The sequence below is a fragment of the Thermobia domestica genome, chromosome 4 (genome assembly GCF_964235325.1).
Source record: "Thermobia domestica chromosome 4, izTheDome1.hap1.1, whole genome shotgun sequence".
Classification (NCBI taxonomy): Eukaryota; Metazoa; Arthropoda; class Insecta; order Zygentoma; family Lepismatidae; genus Thermobia; species Thermobia domestica.
Window position 1 is genome coordinate 181299598 of NC_137457.1, and position 19845 is coordinate 181319442.

Genomic DNA, 19845 nt, shown 5'->3' on the forward strand with positions numbered 1-19845 from the left:
TTCTTCGATTCACGGCCCACCAAGTTTTACCAAAAGGTCTTCCAGACGTTGACAATAGGTTTTCGATGGAAATGGGAACTATTTTTAATCTTCCAGGTATGTTTTAAGTGACATTTCGGAATTCGAATGTAGGGGGTGAAAAGCGCATAGCTTCGTTGGTTCCCTTTATACGAACAATGTGAGCTTGAAAATGTACTTATGCAGGATCCAAATCCAAGTAACTACAGCAAGCATATCATATTTTTGTAGATTTATTTATTTATAGATTTTATTTTTAATGTTTTCAACTATTAAATATCTGATAAAGAAAATGATAAACCCTAATGTGATCTTTCCTTGTTGCAGCTATAGACTGCAAAAATGTAAGTATAGATTCTCGTTACACAATTTCAATTCATACTAAAAAAACATGAACATTTCTTAAAATGTTAATACTGTTTACTACGGTACTTAATGCTACCTTCGAAAACCAAATATTATGGAAATGTTGAAACCAGTGAGACATTTTATATGATCTCATATTGAGATGTTACAATGTATTCCATGGATTCAATTGAATCAGATTGAAAAAAAATATTTAGTCACAACAACCCTTTTGATTTTGAAAATTATTGTATTTCTGTTTGCATTTTGTTGAGAACCCTGAAGTGTTTTATAAACTAAAAATACTTATCGAGAGTTGCAGTACTTTACAATCCAACGAAATCTGTTTCTGAGACTTGTCGGTCGATGGTAAACCAGCGGAAATATTGACTACCACTGTATTACACTTATCTGCCGGTAGTTTATTAATACAACGACAAATAAAAGTAAAAGTACAACCCCCTGAAGACTTTAATTCCACTACTTGGGGTCTGAATAATTTGCAGTTTGTAAAACGCCTGGGCAGATGTAAAAACATACATGCACGTTTTCTGCTTACTGACAGCAGTTGGAAGCCCGCTCCAGGTACTTATACAGTTAAGGTTGTAAACTAGGTGACTAACGAAACAATCTCCATTCTAAGATGAATCTCTATGGTTCAGAGCGTGTTTTCCAATGAACACCACATATTAATCTAAATATTGCTGTGCATGTAATGTATTATTCCTATGTATACCGTACATTTAGAGAAATAGAACATTGGTCACGCATGAATCGGAAAATGCTTCAAAGTAGGTGAAAATATCAAATCTATAACAACTGCTGGAAATAAGTTTGTAAATCATTGCCTCCATTGACAGAACTTCTACAGTTCTCTTCATTCTGCAAAAACTTTTTATTTAGGGAGCGGAGGTCTTGCTTGCCACAATGATTGTGTATTGAAATTTAAATTTAAATTGAAACAAGATAAAGACCTTCAACCTCGCCGGGATTTCAACTTGGGTCCCCCGAATAGTAGCTCAATGCACTAAATACTTACCTACCGGGTCATTGTAGCTTCCACTAAAAGTACTAGCAAGTTAAAATCGTTGCATGTAAGTCCATAGAAAAGATACTAATGTTCATATAAGGAGACGTTCCTTATGAGACTGTCAGAATGACTTACTCGGGATTTCCTTCTGTAACTTAAAAACAAGTTATATAGCTCTGCGTCAATGAGGAAAACATCTCAAAATGTTCTTCGAGTTGAGGCTACCTCATTGTTTTTAACGATGATCCAGACTTAAATTACTATTCTTTGTCACCTTAACTTCGAATTTTCAAAAAAAAAAAAAATAAAAGAAAAAGAAAATATCCATTTTATTTTCGCATTCTTTGAATGTATCAATACCAGTGTTGTAAGGGCTTGAAAAAAAAAAACGGGAAAATTGATACAAATTTAAATTTTCGAATATTCTACTACATTATGCTTCTAAAATTAAGCGTAAGACGATTTTGTATTTACTAGTTTACAGTTAAGATCATTGAGTAGTTATGTTTTTTGTATTAAAATTAGGAAAATTTTGTGACAATAATCATATCTGCACCACTCCTTTAAAGTTAGCACCTTGAGAGATGGAGTTATGTTATATTAAATATAATCCTAGTTAGATTAATTAACATAGATGCATTTAAATTATTTGAAGTAATTGTTGAAGGCTACCGTTTTATGGCTTGGAAGTGTTGAAATAACAGAGCCAGGATCATTTTAGTTATACCAATACGTTAAAATCAAATATATATTTTATGGTGATACGTATGTTCCTTGTACTTTGTAAACTTTCCGGAAATTTTGAATCCATTATAAAAATCTTTTTCTTCGGAAATATTGGAAAACCCGGAAAATGTAATTAAAAAAAAAAACTATTTCTTCGCCTGATCTTATTTGCTGTAACTTGTCTGCAGCACATACACAACCTACAAGTACTTCCCTAACAGGAAAAATACTTAAAGCAACAGCTTTTAATTATACTTTTTAGTAAAAACCCTCTTTATTATTTGTATATTTTTGGAACAACTCAAAAAGAGGGATGATCTTATTTACATATACGCACATACACCACCCAAGTGCTTAAATTTGAGCAGCGAAAATATATTAAAGATTTTAACATACTAAACTTACGTTCGTTATTATCGCGTTCGTCTAGCAGAATACCCGTTCTTCGCACGGGCAGAATACGTTTCATTTTTGGTGTAAAGTGCAACAAATCTGTCAATGTTGAACTTATTTTTTAAATATGTTATAAACTTACCCCTGTATATAAAGTTTATAATGAAGTCTGTATTGAATGTCAAATAATAATAAGTCTCATAGCATGATTATTAGTAAAATATGCCTACTACTCGTTCTTATAAGAAGTAATTTGGTTAAATTTAAAAAAAAATAAGCAGATCATAGAGCACATTAAAAACTCAGTTTCATTCATAAGCCCTATTTCTTGCAACAGAAACACTTCACGATGGTAGGTGTGTATGCAATCATAAAAGTTCTGTAATGAATGCACAACCAGGAGTAAACGACTAAAAGGCACATAAAGGAAATGAGCTCAGATTATTAATTTTCAATATTAATTGCAACAGTTGTATTTTCGAATGCTTCTTTTTTAAATATTCATAATATTGAAATTTCTCAACTTATATTTTTCACTCGTGCGAAGGAAAACTGTTCCAATAGTAGTAAGACTAAGCTAATTCGAAGATTTTTGTTATTTACGGAATATTCTGTGTCAAATCAACAAGTCTTCAGACCTGACCATCTGAGATTTCTGTAAAAATTGATACACAGATTTATTACAGTGATAGACGAAAACATTCCAAATATTATTTCTCTCCTCCTGAAAGTGTCCCCATACAGGGTGTTCAAAAATGTCAGATACTGTGATTATTAAAAATTGTCATAAAATGATTAATATGTGCATTAGAGACATGAAACAAACACCACTGGAAAACTTAAGGATTGCTCTATAAGTTTGACTATATTACAATGACCTGTGAAATGAAAAATAACACTTCAAAATTTCAAATTAAAATTTGATTTTTAATTTCGCATAGAAATGTAGCTGTGAATTTGTTGAAAATTGTCCAGATTGTATTGTCATATGTGTACTAAAACACCATCAACTTGCATTTTGAACACTCAAAGGGATCCGATTCAGAATTCAACATAAACAAACATTGCACGATATTGACCATGTGAATATCTGGGTTCAAATCAATAACAATTTTCCTGTAGCTATTTACCTGCAGTATAAAAGGAATTTATATTCAATTTCGATTGTTTCTTGATGTGTTGATTCGAATTTACACAATTATCCACCTTTCGAGTTATTTAGTGAGGTATTAAGTTTCCGAACAGTATTCATTATGGGTCATTATTCCTGTTAGTCAGTATGGATGTTCCTAAATTTATATTGGCTACATTGATACAATATATGTTGATTCCTTTGTTTCAGGATTGCTGCCACAGACAAGTGGAAGTGCATAATTGAAATAGGAAAAATAATTTATTGAGTAATTCATTGTGCTGAAAATGTGAGAACTGATTGTCAACAGTGTCTCTGTTTCATAACACATTTTTATAAATATTGTGAAAGGGAGGGAAATATGCCCCTCCCTTTCATAATAAGTCCTGCAGAACAATCCTGAAATAAAGGAATGAAAATAACATGTATCAATGTAGCTAATATAAATTTAGAAACACCCATACTAACTAACAAGAATAACTACCTGTATTAAGTAGTGTTCGGAAACGTAATATCTCTCTAAATAACTCGATAGGTCGATAATTGTGTAAATGGAAATCAATACATCAAAAAACGGATAAAATTGAATATAAATTTCTTTGCTTCTGCAGGTAAGTAGATACAGCACATGGTTACCAATCTAAAAACAGATATTCACACAGTCAATATTGTGCAATGTTTGGTTTATGTTGAATTTTGAATCGGATTTCATTGAGTGCTCAAAATGTAGCTGTATAGTGTTTTAGTACATACACGAGATTACAGCCTGGACAATTTTGAACAAATTCGCAGGGATATTTCTATGCGCAATTCAAAATTGAAATTTGAATTTGAATTGTTGAAGTGTTATGTTTCGTTTCACGTTTTTTTCAAAACAATACAACTTGTAGAGCAGAATCTAAGCTTTCCAATGGTGTTGATTTCATGTTTCTAGTGCACAATTTAAGGCAATTTTTAATAATAACTTTAACTTAAAAGAAGTGTCCTTTTTGACAATTTTGAACACCCAGTATCTGGACACTTTCAGGATGAGAGAGGTAATACTTGCAATTTTTTTCATCTTCCACTGTAGCTACTGTGTGCATCAAGCATTACAAAAGTCTAAGATGATCAGGTCAGATATTCTCATTTCATTCGTTGATTTCGCATAGAATATCCCTTTCCCAATTTTCTCCGGAAAGGAACGGAAAAAACGTTTTTAAACAAGCAAGTTCAAAATCCCCGGAAATTTTAAAAGACTAAGCAATACATGTAGAAATAGAAAGATCTATTTGTATCTTCGATAAAAACTACTAGTTCATTTTCTTATCTTTGTATGAGGAATAAATGGCAGATTACTGACGATTGTGAGCTGAAGAACTTAAGGGTTTCGAATCCCTTTGAAGAGCAACGTCGGAATTTTTACTGCCCTTCATATTTCTGTATTCGCGTCTCTGTCATATTTGGAAAGTCGAAATGACGTTAGGTGACACTGGCGAAGAATACCACAGCTGGGCGAATTAAAGAAAATTGTCAAAGTATGAAACTCGTGTGGGAGTGACTCGGGGTAGAATCCGTCTTAGCAACCATTATTTTCGTAATTGGAAGGTATAGTTTACGCAATTAGTAATGTAATTCTGTTATTTCTCTATAATGATAATAATAATAATAATAATAATAATAATAATAATTATTATTACTATTATTATTATTAATATTATCATCATTATTATTATTATTATTGGAAAGTCGAGATATACATATTTTATAAAGTTTTTAATTATTCAATTTCAAGTCATGTTGTTGAAATGAAACGTACCTGAAATGGTGAATCGCTTAAATCATTCTAGCAGGAGTAGTAAAAGAAGGAAAAGTAGAAACCAAATCTATTGCTGCGGAACAATAACCTCTGTTTCAGATCAGTCGTACTTTTCACCCATACTAACGACATGACTTTCGTATTCATCAATTGTTCGTTAACATCTTTCATTTTAGACAGTACGAAACAATTTTTTTGGATGACGTCATCTTGTAGTCGTTTTTCGTATGTCATTTTTCTATTGCGAGTGCACTAAAGAAAGCCGTCTCAATACTAAAACCGAAGGAAATTAATATTTTTCATGTTATCTTACGTTAGAAATATCAACATGAGAAATTATAAGGATCTCCTTTAATTTTCAAATGCGAGTCAAATCCAAAACCAGCAGGATATGAAATCTACGTTTATCTCACTACTCTAAAACTTTACCATTAATTACGTGGGGTGAGGGAGAACTTTTGACACAAGTGACACTCAATCACCTGACCGGGTTCGAAGTAAGTGAGTTCCGCGGAAGGCCCAATTCTACTTCCTCACGATGTGTAATGACTACTGAGGTCGCTGATAAGGAGTACCTGGCATTAGGTGACAACACAATGCACCTAATATGAAAAACATGTTTTTCAGGTTGTCCGCGTACTTTAGATCAGATAGTAAATATATGTTGTAACCTATTGTCTAACCAAAAGATTTCAGAAAAATGCATAAAAAGTCATGTGGAGAACAAAATGTCGGGGGAAACCTGGGAAAAGGGAATATTCATTACTTTTAGTCGTAGATTTTGTAGTGTACAATCGGATGTAGTGCACTGGCGGTGCAAGGTTAACTCCCAAAGAGACTGCATATTCTTGCGAGTAGAATATTATCGAACGTTCTATGAGTAAAATGAACAACTGCCTAGTACATGATTTCAACAATCAAAAGTAACAGTACACCATACAAGTTAAAAGAAGCATTCGATTTCGAAAGAAAGAGAGATACACATGTTTGATTGACCTATTTTGTCTCAGTACAGAATATCATCTGGGAAGAGGAGTCTCAATCCAAAAAAAAATCCTTAATGTATCACAGTTCGTCTTCTAGGCAAATGGTAACGAATGATAAATGAACGGCTTCCTGTCCAAGTTAAGATGGTGTAAATATGCAAAAAGTAACTTTCATCCAGATTAGATTTATAACGACTGTACATAAGACAGTCAGGGGGAAAGATCATGTATGATGAACGAGAGTATAAAGGAGTCTTCACATAACAACAGTGGTTCCGATAAATTATGTGAATACAATTTGAGTGAAACGAAGTTGCATTAACAGATTTCCTCCTTGTAATACATAATTCCGTGGAAGATAATATTACAAGCACAGAAGTAACGACACTCGACGAAACACAAGCTGTTGCGCTGCAAAGGTGTACAGTTAAAAAGTACAGTAAAAGCTCCTTGTTTGCGCTTTCTTCATTCACGTTTTCACTATTCGCGGATTAAAAAAATGCGACCAAATTCCTATATTCGCTGCTAAAAGTTTCTATATTCGCGGATCTAATCATTACGTACATCGATAATAAAAAAAGATTCCAATAGGTATCCAACCCAAGATCCCTTGTAAACACCATCAAATTGACTAATAAAATGTTAAATAGACCTTATAACAACTTTGCCTAAAGTATGTTGTTAAATGATATCGCCGCTGTATTGGTTCGGACTGCGACATAAGCCGCCTTCGCCACGATCGGTGTTTTTCAGAATGTAAACAAACAGAATGAAACCAAACTTATTACTCAATGAATAAAGTATATTTTTAAATGCCGCCACATTATTAGACGTTCCGTCCTTTGGTAAGAGCTGCTTTGCGTGTTTTATTGTTTCGTCTTTCCATCCATTACGAAAATTATGATCGAGTAACACGTCTCAACCGCTGTCTTCCTATTTTATACAATAATGTGAACTAAAAAAATGAGAAACGAGTTTCGCCACGAGTTTCTGTGTTACCGCTTAAAGTGAAAATAGAAATAATTGACCGTTTACGCCTTGGAGAGGCGTTTGCGTCCATATCAAGATCACTCAATGTCAACAAATCAACTGTACGATCGATAAAATATCCAGAGATAAAATAAGGTCGTCTGTAGCTTCAACTTCACTGTCAGCGAAAATTGTTCGCGATCCAGCAATATAAAAAATGGAAGTGGCGTTGTCATTATGGATCGAAGATCGCAACCAAAAAAGGGTGCCCCTGAGTGGTCCAATGGTACGGGAGGAGGCAGAGCGTCTTTACTCTCATTTCAAAGAACCTGATGGTAGTTGTAGTTGTGAATGTACAGATGTAGGATTTCAAGCATCGAAAGGTTTGTTCAATAAATTTAAGATGAGACAATCATTGCGCAACACTAAAATCGTTGGAGAAGCTGAATATGCGGACACTGCTGCAGCAGAACGATATCCAGAAGAATTTGCAAACTTAGTAGCTGATGGAAGATGCAAACCTGAGCAAGTGTTTAATGCAGAAGAGAATGCCAAACAAAGCATTCATTTCTAAAAGTGAAAAGTCTGCTTCTGGATTTAGGGCAGCAAAGAATAGAGTTACACTGCTGCTTTGTTCTAATGCATATGAAGATTGTGTCATTAAACCACTGATGCTTTACAGATTGTTAAATCCTCGGGCTTTAAAAAATCAAAACAAGGAAGACCTACCAGTCTTTTGGCGTGCTAATATGAAAGCGTGAGTTACAAGCGCTATTTTTTGTAACTGGTTCCGGAATTGTTTTGTTTCTGAAGTTGAAACTTACTCGTATTTAAAAAGACATAATTTAGACTTTAAAGCAGTTTTAGTTTTGGACAATGCACCAGGTCATCCTCGTGAACTTGAAACTATGCATCCAAATATAAAGGCGACATTTTTACCTCCCAACACGACGGCTTTGCTTCAACCTATGGACCAAGGAATAATCCAGGCCTTTAAGCTCTATTACATTACACGAACCTTCAAAATCGTATTGGATAATGTGGAATGAAATCCTGATATGAATGTTATGGAATGCTGTAAGAAATTTGACATAGCAAAATGCATACTGCAGAAATTTGACATAGCACAAACATAAAAGAATCATTGGAAGAACTGAAGCCACACACACGGAAGTCATGCTGGGGAAAACTGTTGCCTGCTCTGACTGCGGAAAATGACGAAGAATGTGTGCAAATTCTAACTTTGACTGCAAAACATAGCCGAAATTGCGAATGGAATAGGACAAGATGGGTTCGAAAAGATAGAATCAAGTGACATTCAGGAATTGCTTAAGTTGCAAGATGAAGATTTGACTGAAACCGACTTGGAGGAAATGTTAAATTCACAGCCCACTGAAGAAGAGGCTTCAACAAGCACTGAAAACGTGACATTTAATTTGAGAAATTTTAGTGAAGATTTAAGAATGGCAAATGAGCTTTGTGATTTCTTTGTGAAAATTGATCCGTCTGTGGAACGAAGTCTTATTTTTAAGAGGCAAATTGCTAATGCCACTGCTGAATATCAGTCTGAATTGAAGGAGCTTTTAAAAACTGCCAAGCAAGAAAAAATTACAAAATTCTTCAAACCCTTGCCTAAGCCTGAAGATAATAATTAAACAATGTGGTCAAAAACTTCAATTACAGTAATTTTTTATATGTGTAATTGCTTTTTATTTTGTCACATAGGAAGGTATCCCCTATAATCCCATATAAATTGTCATTCCGTACTTACGGTTTCTGTATTCGCGGCATATTTATGGAACATATACCCCGCGAATAAAGAGCTTTTACTGTACAAAGAAATACAGTTTCAAACAACCGATTTATTCTATTTCGTACAAACTAGGATAACTATGAAATACTTAGAAGTAACTTGTAGGTACAATATTTGTGCAATGTAGTATGAGTACACGAGATACTTGTGAAGAATAACAGTACAGAATCTGATATTGTTGACCCCTGACCGCATTGCAAAGGTGACATCGGCGAATCCGCGTGCGTCAAGCACACCTGAAATTTCGGAGGTGATTCCCACAGCTATATTAACTCGAGCAACAAATACTTCGGCTGTCGTGGCTGGTGTTGCAAACAAAAGGCGTTTCATACAACTTCTCCCCAAAAGAAGAAATCGAGGAGTGTAAGGTAAGGTAAACGACGTGTTCATAACACCGGTTTTTCTCTCCCAATCCAACGATGTGGGAATGATTTATTTAGGTAGGTCTGTATATTCCTGTAAAATGTGAAGGTGCATTGTCATATTGGAATCACATCTGCCGTCTTATGTTCAAGAGCACATGTTCTAATAATTTGGGGAGAACATTACGTAAATATGAAAGATGAGTACTCTCACACAGACAGGCCTAATATAAAATTAATTCCTATACCGCACGCACGCTGACACTAAATCTCTGCGGCTCCTTACTAGAGTTGCATGTTGGCTTTTATGCCCTATACATGGCTACTACTAGTTTTAGGATGGTCTCCGACCATTCCCAGTTCACTGTCTTCAAATTCAACTGTTCACATGGTGGGACTTCTTCAGATTTCAGGTAGGGGAAACAGAAGAGACCTTCTCTCCCGAAGGCGAATATGGAGGCTAGGAAAAAATACATGGAAATTTACTCTCCTTTGAGGGTGATGGTTACGATATAATTTTCTCGTCGTTGGGCTATTTTCTCTTGCCTCTCCGTAATTGATGTGCGTATCTTCTAGCTCGTGGACAGAGTAATCTTCCACTGTGCATATACGTACAGATGAACACAATCAATTTTACTTAAACATCAACGTCTACATTTTCACACGACCGTGAATACCTGAACACAACTCTCTGTCGTTAAGCGCGATTCTTCCTCTCCTGTTATACAACAATTCCACACGTAACAGCAGAGCGTAGGACTATACATATCACTCACAAGTTCCGTAGATGCGTAGTACAATATAGCCAAGTAAATTGACGCCATTCGACAACAAAACTGCCTTCTGTAAGCTACTCGAAGTTAACACACAAGGGATGTTAGTTCCGTAGTGTGCGACCAAAGCATCATGCCCTTAGTGATTATTACTATGGGCTTCGTACATGCTGCTACGTGTACACAAAAGTGCCATATTCTCTTTCCTCCGTGCAGGTATTCCATCCAGCTCCATGGTACATTAGAATGTCGAAAACAGATTTCCCCTGTTGTTTGGATGTGATTCCAACGAGTTTTCTTCTAGAAAATGTCCCAGCAGAGACAAAATGAAAATGTGGGTGATTACACTATTACGCTATTTTGGTATATTGACAATAGCAATTTAGTTTTTAGTAGCTCAGGGGTACGGGAAGGGAACTTCAAGGTAGGAGAAAACCCCTCGAAACTATCCCTGAAGAAGATTCACTTAACGAATAAATCAAGTATACTATCCCTTCACGTTTCTTTGTATCGTTATGCAACGTGTACAACATAACGTGTTTCATCCATTTTTGTTGATTCTGTGCACAGAAGTATCATATTCCACTGAATTACATATTATAAGGAGGAAACGTTTTAATACATCTTACTTTTGCCCAATATGCATTCATGCAATTTTTTGGGAATCCCTGTGTCATGTGGAGAATCCCTAGTACACTCGTTTATCATACATCATTTTTTTCTTTATGGATATTACATGTTATGTTTCCTTATACGCGCCTGACTGTCCTATGCACTGTCGTTTTAAACCTAATCTAGATCAAAGCTACTTTGCTCAATTTGCACACACTCTTAATTTGGACAGGAAGACGTTTATTTAGTATCCGTAACCGTTAGCATAGAAGCACTGGCGTATGGGATTTTGTTTCGAGGGTGTTATGTAGAAGAATAAGCACTTATATTTTTCTTTTGGGTCTCGATAAATTTTAATGAAGTTTTTCATATAACAAATTTTAGTTGGGGGGGGGCTTGAGCCCGATGGCCACACCTAAATACGCCACTGCCTAGAAGATTACTCCAGTTTCTTTGGGAGCCACCATTGAACTGCCACTGCTCTATATCTAGTTATACACAAATGGAATCTACGACTAAAAATAATCGGCATTCTCTTTTACCCGACTTCGATTCGGCGTTGTGCCCTTGAGTTATTTTTTTTTTACATTTTTTTACTTTTTAAATTTTTGTTACGATATAGACCTACGTGTTAATTGCTTTACTGGCTTTATACATATTTTTTGAAAAGTGTTTGTACTCTTAACTTGTCTTCTGCCAATAGCAACTGTTTGAGTGTATAATACAAAGCTGGCACTGTATAGAGGAATTTGTAAAAAATATTTATTATGTGATACTTCGCAGGCCGCCTTTTATAAGAGCGCACTATACTCTTCGCACCTTGTTTACGAACAGCCACTATATGAATTTACCATATAAAACTGGTATACAGAAAAACAACTAAAACCACTTATCTGTAATATGATGGTTCGCAAGGCTCAATGTATTCTTCACGGGTTTTTCGTCAACATTAAACAGTACATATTTATTGTACAGAATTATGCTATATAAAAGATTAAATAAAACCATTTATCTTTGGCATGGTTTCGCATGGGCACCTTACGTAAAGGGTCCACTGCACCCTTCACAGTTTCTATACTAGCAATAACATCATGTATTCATTCTACAGAACTTTGTAATACAGAAGAATAAATAAAACTGTTAATGTTTGATGTGGTTTCATAAGGGCGCATTATGTAATGGGTGCACTGTACCTACCACTGGTTCTTTACCAGTAACGACTGTAAGAATTTATTATTTAAAAAACTTGTATATTTATAATGTGATAATTTATTTTCGGAGGCCGCACCGGGACATATCCCGGTATCCCGATAGGCCAGCACGAACCTGCACACACTAGGTAAGATTTTCACACTTTTGCAAACGTTTTAAATTTTTTGGCCTACCCCTAAATATTTTTCTACGAGTAATAAAGTAGAATGGTCTTTGTACCAAAGTAACCTATGTGTCAAAATTACAAAGAATAGGTATTTAATACAGGCTATAGCGCTGAACATAAATTGATCATCATCTTCTACATAAACACCAATTGCAAAATTCGAACTTTTACACTTTAAATACTTCACAAAATACTAACATTCCAAGAAGTAGTCTTGAAGACACTTTTGATACTTGTGTCCATGGATAGTTCGAAAAAGATGTTCAATAAGTGTTGGTAATAATATTTTCGTGATTTAGTGGGAAGATATACTTTTTTCACTACACATTTCTATTGAGTTTAGAAATTAAGATAATCTATTATCAAATCATATTTTATATTCGTGAACCATATGTACTACCTATCAGGACGAAAGTGATATAATACAAAACGTATTATTAGAGAGAAAAAAGATAATCGAAAGCGATTTTTAAAAAAGCAATATATATTGACTTGTTGACTTTAGACTATCTAAGTATCTTGTTACTTTATCAAGAGCCATATACGAGGAATACAGAAAAACGCATATTATACGAGGCGTGTGAGAAAAGTAAAAGACGTTTTTATGTTTTTCGAACAACAATGATTTTTACTTCAAAGGAGTTCCCTTGGGCAGCTATATACCGGCGCAGTCGTTGTTCCCACTCTTGGTACCAGCGCTGGAAGTCTTCAACTTGTATGGCTTTTAACTGGTCAGTCAGATTCTTATGAATGTTCTCCAGAGTTCCAAAATGACTCGTTTTAGGACTTGTTTCAATTTCGGGAAAAGGAAAAAGTCACAAGTACTCAAATTAGGTGAATAGCGGGTTAGGGAACAAGAGCAATGCGTTTTGTGGCCAAAACGTCACTGATGGAAATGGCCCTGTGACACGGGGCACTGTCATGATGAAGCATCCACTTGTCTGCAATCTCTGGTCTCACAAGAATCACTCTTCTCCTGACTCTTTCAAGGACAATTTTATAAAACACTTGGTTGTCAGTTTGTCCTGGTGAAACAAATTTGTTGTGCACGATACCCTTACTATCAAAAAAGAAAATCAGGATCGTCTTCATCTTTGATTTGCTCATTAAACATTTCCTCGGCCAACGAGATGACGGAGTGTGAAAGTGTTAGCATTGCCGCTTTGTTTCAGGAACGTACTATAATATCCAGGATTCATCACCTGTGATCACGCAATTGAATAATTCTTGGTCATTGACAATCCTCTCAAGAAGATCAACGCACACGTTTTCTCGATCGTCGTTTTGTTCAGTTGTGAGGTGTTTCAGTACCATTTTGGCACAAATTTTTCGCATGTTCAAATCGTCTGTCAAAATTTGATGTACGGTGAAGGGGCTTAAATTTAACTGTTCACTCATCATCCTTATTGTTAAATGGCGGTCTGATCACATAAGAGCCATCACACGTTTAACGTTTTCGTCAGTTTTTGAAGTTGAAGTTCTCCCTCAGCGCGGTCCATCTTCATCATGTTCTCGGGCTTCCAGAAATGATTTGTACCAGCGGAAAACTTGCGCTCTTCATAAGCAATGTTCTCCATAGGCCTGTTTCAATTTTTCAAACGCCACACTCGCGTATTCACGAAGTTTATCGCAAAACTTTATTGCACAACGTTGCTCTACATTCCAATGCTCCATTTCTGTAACACACAACAAAAACAGTTCTTCACTTATGGCACTGTGAAAAATAATGTGTAAGCTGTACGGGGTTGTAAGTCGGACTGAGGGAGTGTCAGGGATAAACAAACAACTCTAGCACAGGCCGGTAGATACAACCTGGCAGATAGCCCGTAGTGTTATCAGTCTCATTACTTTTCTCAAACACCGTGTAAATTTCATCGATTAGTTTACAATTGTATTTGCAAGACATACTGACACTCATACGTTACATACTCTGAATGTGCAGCCGACTATGACTATATATTAATCTTTTTACTTTACATAATTTCCAGCTTGAAGATACTACTTTACGAAAAAAAAATAATATCGAAATTCCTGGTAACTATCCCCTCAGGACCCGATCCAAATCTTAAGAGGTAGGGAGGAAGATGAGGTAGGAAGTCTGTTCAAGCGCTTTTACACAAGAAGAACCCGAGAAGGCAAAGAATACTTTCTCAATTTGACACAAGGGAGCATATATTTAAAATATCAGTTGCGGTCGGGATTTAAACCAGGAACACCCGAGTCTTTTTCAGACGCACGACTGCCTGCATCAGAATGACTCTATACATTCATACCCATTTCCGTAAAAAAAATAAATAAATGAAAATAATAATCGTAATAAAATGAAAAAGTATGGATTCTATCTACGCTTGAAACCTAGACGAAGCACCTAGACTCAGATTGAGACCCAAACCCTGGCGTATTTGGAATTGCTTTTCAAGGACCATTCTATCACAGCTGACATAATACAACGTTACTCACAGACATTTCCCAAGGTCTAAAAAATTAGTTATTACTTAAAATTTTAAACAATGCTTTTCTTTTCAAAATAGGACAATACTGCGTAAATTTGGGTTTCGCGCATTTCAAGGTTGGGTTTCGCGCATTTTTGTAAATTTTAAATCAAAACTTTCCTTACAACACGCCTTTTACTTGGAATAAATATCTTGATGAAATTAGAAGTTCACATCATTTCCAATTTGCCCAAATTGGCGTCTTCCCACTTTGCAGAAGATTTATCCTAAGAACATTAAGATATATATCAGGTTAAGATATAAATATACAAGGTGTTCATTTATTATGTAGTCAAAGTACACTGGTTAAATCCTCACACCTAAGTAAGAAAAAAAACATATTAAAATAGGGCGAAAAACTCGTTTCATTGTTACGGATTGCCGAAATCTAGAAAATTGTAACTTTCTGGCTGCCTACGTCGAAAACTATTAGAAATAGCAAATGCAGTTAAAGAAATGTTAGAGGAAATAGTGCACTCTTTATCTAAATACCTATGTATCTTTGTTGGATTGCTCCGGCGCACATAGTTTTAGAGGAACTAGAAGAGCACAACCCATACCCCACCTTCCTCTCTAAAATTAGTTGCGCCGATAAGTACCAACTCTAAAAAAATGTTATTTACATAGACAATGTACTAGTGTCTCTAATATTTCTTTAACCGCATATGATATGTCTCATAGTTTTCAAGCTAGGCATCCTCAAAGTTACCATTTTCTACATATTTCGGCATGTTGTAACTTTGAAACAACGTGCTTTTCGCCCTATGTTCATACGGACTTTTTTCTTGTTTTGGTGTGAGGATTTAACCAGTTATTTTTGAGTTCATAAATGAACGCTCTCATGTACACACACACATAACTCCCCACCACCTAATGAACATATATGACCAAAACTAGCACGATTCCTCCTCCATTGTTTACAGTAGCTCGAAGTTCTTGAAATTAACTGTGTATTTGTTTGCCGAAAAACTATTATCATACCATCATATCCATGCAGGTTTTGTTTATATTGGTCGGAAAACAACACATTTTCCCAATAATTTTTAGGTTTATCTACGAAAGATCAAGAAAATTTAAGTATTTTATTTTTCTTAATTTGGATAATGTATGATTACTATCTAGCTACTTTGCCATTATAACCTTACCATACGGCATAATACACTGATAAGATAAAACATTTTCAACATGTGCTACTATTTGAACGAAGTCGTTGAGCTATACTGAATATTAGAAACTGAACACTAATAAAATTCTACTGCTTTATATTCATAAAATAAGAGTTTGGGACAAATATGTTACACTTACTATTAGTATATGTGGTAACTCACTGTACAACATTGTACGAACACAAGGATACACAAGAAACGTTTTATTTGTTACTTAAACGTCATGATACTTTTTACTAGAAAAATATGAAACGTAACATACGCTAACGTAACATAGCTTGTAAACGATTGATGGTCTGTCAAAAATCAATTTAGATTATCGTTTACAGTAATATTCTAGCCTCAATTTATGTGACACGCATAACTCTTTATATTTAATAATATTCAACTCTATCCATCACGACTCTGGAACTCACTAAAAAAATAATAAACACTTCTGACCAGAGTATATACACTTGTTTATTAAAAACTAAATTCCAGTGTAACAGTTTCAGCAACGTAACGTTGTCTTCGTCAGACAGGAGTTAGTGTCTGATGAAGAAAACGTTACGTTGTTGAAACTGTTACACTGGAATTTAGTTTTTAATAAACAAGTGTATATACTCTGGTCAGAAGTGTTTATTATTTCTTTAATAATAGTGTGTGGTATTCAATATGCGTAATTCTAGATGGCTACCATGATGTACACAAAATCATTTAACACAGTTTTTAGAATAATACCAAATTGCAACATTTGCTTTTCCTCCGACCATGCGTCTCTTTGTTACTGCCATAGCATGATAGATTTTCCTATTAGTTACATATGCCAAACATAGCACACTCTGTCTTAAATAGATGATATGTCAAAAATGAGTTCACATTCTCATTTGTGAGAATATTCAAGCCTTTTAGATTAAAACAAGTGTTGTGTGATATGCAATATCTCGGAATTTAAGATGGTTTCCATTTTAACCACCATCCAAATCAAAGCAGTTTTCTCAATAATACAAATTGCAATATATATTTTTCTTCCGTCCACGCATATCGTTGCTATTGTTCTGTCTGAATACTTTTGAATAACTCTGTATACATAACATTATATGTCTTCTCACAGCAAAATTAAACTAATCTTCTCCATAGAATATTTTCATACTAATATGTATTTTTGTACTTTGATCTAGAAGTAGAAATGGAATTTTAGAACGAAGGGGAAGTGATTAATTTATAACATTCGAATCTTATATGTCACGAGAATACAAACTGAGATAAACGGGGATACAAGCAAACTTTCATAGAGAAGCAACTTAAGAAATAGCGATTGTTGCATAACAACAACAACCAAACAAAATCAATATCGCCATTTAAATTTGCTTTTTCAAATAACCACTGATATTCTTCCGTCTGTCATACACACTTCACCTTGTACTAAAGGGATGCTGTCCTCTAGTTCGTACCTAATTTCCACTCAAGCGTTTATTTCAGGCTTTTCAGCAGTGGTGGCAGTTTACCGGGCCCTTTTGACGCGGGACCTATTCGACTCGGGGCCTTTCAATTAGTTCCTTTTTTGTCGCGGAGTCCTTTTGACGCGGGGCCGTTCTGACTCGAACCCTTTTGTCCTAGGGCCGTTTTCACCATGGTCCTTCTGTCCTCGTTTTTTGTCCGGACACTTCTGACATGGGACCACCCCATTTATGTACACGACGAAGCTACACATTCATTGACCAACGCTAATACAAATGTATGTGATGGTAAGCAAATATTTTAATCTTGCAAAGAGTCTCCGCACACAAAGAAGGCCAAACTAATCCAAAACAGTATGTTTATATTCCTAGAAATCAATGAAATTAGGATAAATTATCGTTAATGGAAAGTAATATACATCATTGTTATTAAATAGCTAAACTATCAAAGTTTTGTCTGTAATGTTTTGTTCGTGACATAGAAAAACACAGACATTAAAGGGAAAAATATGGTTTATTAAATGCTGTCCTATGAGTACAAAAACCCAAATTTGCATGCATATGACAGTATTTGTTCATCTTACAGAGTACTGAATTGAAGCGGATCAAACTCTACCCTTCAAGAGCGCAAAACAGCACTATAAATATATAACTGGTCCTTGAAAGTTATGGCAAAGAGTGAAAGATACTTTTCATCAGGACTGCAAATATCAATCATGAGTAGTATACATTGTCGCTATATATACAATTTTAATTTTTCGACTATTTACTCAAAGGATTGAACTAGAACGGTCTAACATTCAGAGGTATACACACGCACATTTTAAGCCTTATAAATTTCATGATTCCCATGAACTCAGAATTTTAACGTTCTACTGACACTAAATGGCACCAACCCAAATTAGGTGAGGATAGTTAATTCCCCTCAATTTCTAGATACTTCAAGGCCATATGCATCAATCCAAGTGACATCGATCAATGATCGTGGTCACCTAACAGCGTAAGATATGCATTTGCCTGGGCTTTCTCAAGCACTACTAGCACAGCATAATATCTAAATGCATCATGTAATTCAGACAGATAAATAAATAAATAAATACCTACATACGGTACGAAAACATGTCTTTTGCGGAAGTTTGAATACAAAATAATAAAATCATACATTTTAATTCCTAGCTTAAGAAAAGTAACAAATTATTTTTTACTTATGTCGTGTTTTGCCACTGCAGTACATTTACAATTGGTCGACATAATTTTCAGATTTCCTGACGGTCTTTTATAATATAAATAAGAAGAAACATTGAATGAAAGAAAGCTTAATACCTTTGTTCGTAAACTATCACCAAGTAAAATTTTCAATTCTGAAACGAAAGCAAACACAATAGTAATTATTACAATAAAACGATATATTAACTACCTTTTATGAAGTTAATATTTAATTATTGATAATTTATAGTCTTATTTGAGCTATTATCAATTTCTTATAAAAGTGTAACATTATTATAGTTTCTTTATTATTTAGTTAATTATATAGTATTAAACTAATATGACATTTTCTTCTATTTGCAGTTTTTCGACGGTGAAAATTACGTATATCTTTAATCGTAATTTACAGTATTTTACCTCGATATGTAAAAATCTCTCCATGAACTGGAAATATTATAGAACAATAGATGTTATAAATGTTCTGTAAAACACTAAATAAACTTGCATAAGCAGAACCTAATTTTGTTTCTCTAAACTATGTTACCTTAAATATTGATTGAATTAAGAAATTGAATTACCTTATAGAATTAAAGAGAACATCTTCATATATCCAAAAGTCGGTGGAAAAATGTTTGGAATAAGTTCCGAAGTCACAAACTATTGTTGATACTACTATGTAGAAAATGATAATAAATGCGTGGGTATACTATAAGAAGTTAAAGTTGTTTGTATATATTCGAATTAAGTATTAGGAATATTAGCTGATCTTTCATATTACCCTTTGAAAACACCACACATTTCTTAAAGCATGTAAAGCTTACAAGAGCATCACTCAAGTGTCCGGCAATGGTTTGATATTTTTTCTTTTCTGATGGAGTACATGTATGCATTATTAGTGATGATAGAAAGTTTTGCTATGGTGCATGTTTTCTATTTTTATTTTTAGGAGTGTGGTGTATTTTTATTTTTATGTGGTGTATTTTTTATTTGTATTTTTGGGGTGTATTTTTAAGATTAGAAATTACTGCAGAAGTCCTTATTATCCCTTATAAACGGAATGTTAATGAAAGAACAAACATATAGATACCTAGAGGGAAGACCTAGGGAGAAGTCGTATGGGCTTTGACGACAGCCATCTCGAAATAAGCCATTTTGAAGTAAGGTTATGCTTTTTAAATGGGAATAATGTAATATAATACATAATTTC

At 34.6% G+C, this 19845-nt stretch overlaps 1 long non-coding RNA gene across 1 annotated transcript in view; it reads left to right on the top strand.

Moving 5' to 3' along the window:
• The window catches only part of LOC145683412 (uncharacterized), a 106240-nt gene extending 87087 nt beyond the window's left edge, over positions 1–19153 (top strand). Inside the window, exons 2-3 of the long non-coding RNA XR_014131083.1 lie at positions 346–362; positions 19002–19153. This is a non-coding gene — a long non-coding RNA (uncharacterized LOC145683412). The remainder of the gene's footprint in view (positions 1–345; positions 363–19001) is intronic.
• The last annotated feature ends 692 nt before the right edge of the window (positions 19154–19845 follow it).